This window comes from Mauremys reevesii, linkage group 12 (genome assembly GCF_016161935.1).
Source record: "Mauremys reevesii isolate NIE-2019 linkage group 12, ASM1616193v1, whole genome shotgun sequence".
In the NCBI taxonomy this organism is placed as follows: domain Eukaryota; kingdom Metazoa; phylum Chordata; order Testudines; family Geoemydidae; genus Mauremys; species Mauremys reevesii.
Window position 1 is genome coordinate 45,162,371 of NC_052634.1, and position 3,481 is coordinate 45,165,851.

The following is a 3,481-nucleotide window of genomic DNA, read 5'->3' on the forward strand; positions in this document are numbered from 1 at the left end:
ATTAACTACTAGCGAGTAATGTTAGGCAGAGTACAAAGTTAACTCTGTGGTTGCTGGAGGGAATAGCAGTTGAATTTTGTAAAGATGCTAAAGAGAAAAGTTTTTGGTGTTTTTGAAATGTTTGTAAATAAATTTAAGCAAAGAAATTAGTTTGCAATTGTTTGGTCATAAATAATTTTGTTGCATTAGTTGAAGATTCTATATTGTGTTATGTTATTGTAATTGTATTAGGCTAAGGGTATATAAGTGGTGATTTTTTGGGGGGGGGGGTTTAAAGGTAGAAGTTAATAGTAAGAACCCTTAAGCTGTGAATAGCTTTGAATTTAGAAGTAAGCCAAGATGCAATTGTATTACTGTAAATGATTTAATTGATGAAGTGATTCCCCTGTTTTGTCTGAAATTAATAAGGGTATTTGTGTATTTTAAGTAATGATTGATTGCCCAGTAGGGGTATATTTGTTTTTGTATTTTAGATAATTGAGGAATATGGATGTTAGCTGCTTAGTACTTGATATACCATGCATTTGTTTACAGAGTTAAATTTATGTTATGTGTTTTATGTTTGTTTGTTTGTTTGTTTCTGGCCAGAATTGTTTTTTGCGTTTTATGTGGTTTATGTTGTGTTTTTCTAGGACCCCCCCCCCCCCTCCCTCAGTGTCAGTTTGATCGCCTGACATCTGAGGGATGATTTGGTAATAGAAGTTTGCCACAAGTTGGTGTGCTATAGAGAAGGGGGGAATCCTGTAGAATTTACACCATTTATTTGTTGTGCTTTGTTTTTGTTTGGTGTTGTTGGGGTTATGTTAAGAATTGCATGGTTATATAGGTTGGTTTTATAAAGTTTTAATTTTGGTTTGTGATAGATTGTAGTGTTATGATGTTATGAGTTGGGAATGTTTTGCTTATGCCTTTTTTATTTTTTTTTATTTTTTTTTATTTTATTTTGAGAAAAGGTGGGAAATGTGGGAACTTGGCAGATAAGTATGTGAGAGCTGAAGTGTTTAGACTTCAAGGTCGAGGCTAGTTTTTATCTGCTGGTAGGCAGTAAATAGGATGATAAGTCAAACAGGTGTTAGGATGATAATTACCCTATGGGGTTACAGCTGCGGCTGTGTAAATTTTGTTAACCAATTAGCAACTGCTTGCTTGCCTGCTTCAAGAGTATAAAGATGTATGCTGGAGAGAAATAAATGACTTTGCTGCCAATCAAACTGACTGAAGAGCTTTGATCATATACGCCTGCGATGCAACAAACATGGATACCAGGGGCGGCTCCAGGGCCCAGCACACCAAGCGCATGCTTGGGGCAGCATGCCATGGGGGGCACGTCTGTGGGAGGTCCACCAGAGCCGCGAGACCGGCGACCAGCAGAGCGCCCCCCGCGGCGTGCCACCGTGCTTGGGGTGGCAAAATGGCTAAAGCCTGATGGATACAACAACACCGCAAACAACAAGGTTCCAAGTCAATGCACATGGGAGAAGCATCTTGTGTTTCATTCCTTATGTCCTAGTCCCATCGTGTGGCCATTTCCTTTTCTTCCTTTCTGTCAAAAGCTTTGGTGTTTTGCACAGAAACATTATTTCCCCAGGAGAGACTCAGGAGTGGGGGCTGCATTCCTGTGCCAAACAGTCACTAGAAGGGGGCAGACAAAGGCCTTTAGGACGAGGCGTCCGTCACTGTCAAAAAATCATCTCTCTCCTGTGGTTCCGTGGGCAGCAGGAGCAGCCGCAGCTCGGTGGCCCCGGGCAGCAGCACTCCTGGGGTGGCCGGAGCAGCAGCAGGCCCCCTCGGGCTCCCCCCCACTAGGGCAGCAGCTGGAGTGGCAGCAGGTTGTTAGGGCTTCTCCCCTGGTAGCTGGTGCTCATTATCCATCAAGTAAATCAAAACACTTCCCCCTGCAAGTGGATTTAGCCCAGGACCCTCAGAGTCAGCAGCTCTTACACCCCCCACTGCGCTCTCTGGTCAGGTGTCCTAGCACCGGAAGCCTCCTGTTTAGATCCTCAAATAGCATTTTTGCACCGGGGGGGGGGGGGCTGAAATTTTGGACTGGACATTGTAGCTCCACCGTTATTTTATTGAATTGCTTCAAAACAGCAAGTGTAGAAAGTCTCCGAAGTGCCAGGCTCTCTGCCATGGAAACAGCTGCTCCTGCTCTCCAGGAGTCTGTGCGTTCCACCCAGCAACGTACAAACCTCTGCACTGAAGGGGGGTCAGACAGTGACGGTAACACAAATCTTCCGACTATTAACCCAAGTCCCTTCCTTTCTTTAACCCAGGACGTGCCAGTCACCTGTTAGCCATGGTGTTATCTTCATCTTAAAATACCTCTCAGGACATTGAACAGAGGAAGTGAAACCCCCTCCCCCAAATGGCTCCCTGTTGAGGCGTTGTACCATACCTGGCCCTGGAGAGTGTCTGGTTTTATATCCTTAGAGCTTGTTCTCTTCAAACCCCTTATCCCAATCTATGGGCCACCTCCGCATTTCAGAGTTTAGAATTTGCTCTCATCACCCTCATATGGCACTTTCCATGTGACTGAGACAAAGTGAGTGGGGGAAGCTCCATGGCTAATGAAAACCGATGCTTTGGGTGAGGCCTGAACTCATAACCCCAGCAGTGCGCCTCCCTCACTAGCCAGGTGTGCCCCTGTAGGTACTTCATAGACAAGCTTGGGAAGTAGGGTAGTTACCTGGGTCTGTGATTAACCCCTTTGGTGACCTAATTGAGAGGCTGATGGTTCAAACCCAGGTGAAGATAGAGGTAGTTTTTTTTTTTAGTGATGAGACTCCAGTACATCTTAACAGGCAGTAAAATGCCTCAATTTTGATCTAGCCTCATTGGGCAAGCATAAGGTGTACTTTTGCAAGATGCATTGGTGGTATAGTGGTGAGCATAGCTGCCTTCCAAGCAGTTGACTTGGGTTCGATTCCCAGCCAATGCAGTGATGTGATGTTTTCTCTGCTGGGAATTGGTTTAATTTCAGTCACATTGTATCAGTTTAGCAATGGAATGAGAGAATCAATGTGCTGCAGGTCATTAAACACCCGGTGGAGGAAGAAAGGGGCGGGACTATACAATGAGCAGGTGGAGTCATCCTGGTATTACAATATTTGGTTTATTTTTTATTTTTCCCCTTTACTTCCCTCTCCCTTTTAGACTCAGAGCCTTTAAGGTCAGAAGGGACCAGTGTGATCGTCTAGTCCGACCTGCTGCACCTTGCAGGCCAAAAGACCCCACCCACCCACTCCTGTAATAGACCCAGGAGGGGAGGCAGCTCTGTGCACTGCCCCTACCCCAGGCAGCACATGGAGGCCCTCTGCTCCCCTCCCCCCATGGGTGTGCAGAGATGTGCCAGCAGCATTGAGGTGGCTCCCTGCCCACTCTGCCTCCATCCCTCCATGCCACTCCCAGAAATGGCCAGCATGTCCCAGCATCCCCTGGGGTGGGGGGAGTGTCTCCATGCACTGCCCCTGCCCCGAGT

The 3,481-nt window shown here is 46.2% G+C and overlaps 1 non-coding gene across 1 annotated transcript; it reads left to right on the forward strand.

Annotated features, from left to right (window-relative positions):
- The first annotated feature begins 2,869 nt into the window (after nucleotides 1-2,869).
- On the forward strand, nucleotides 2,870-2,941 carry TRNAG-UCC. Its single transcript has one exon. It is a non-coding gene; the product is annotated as a tRNA-Gly (tRNA).
- The last annotated feature ends 540 nt before the right edge of the window (nucleotides 2,942-3,481 follow it).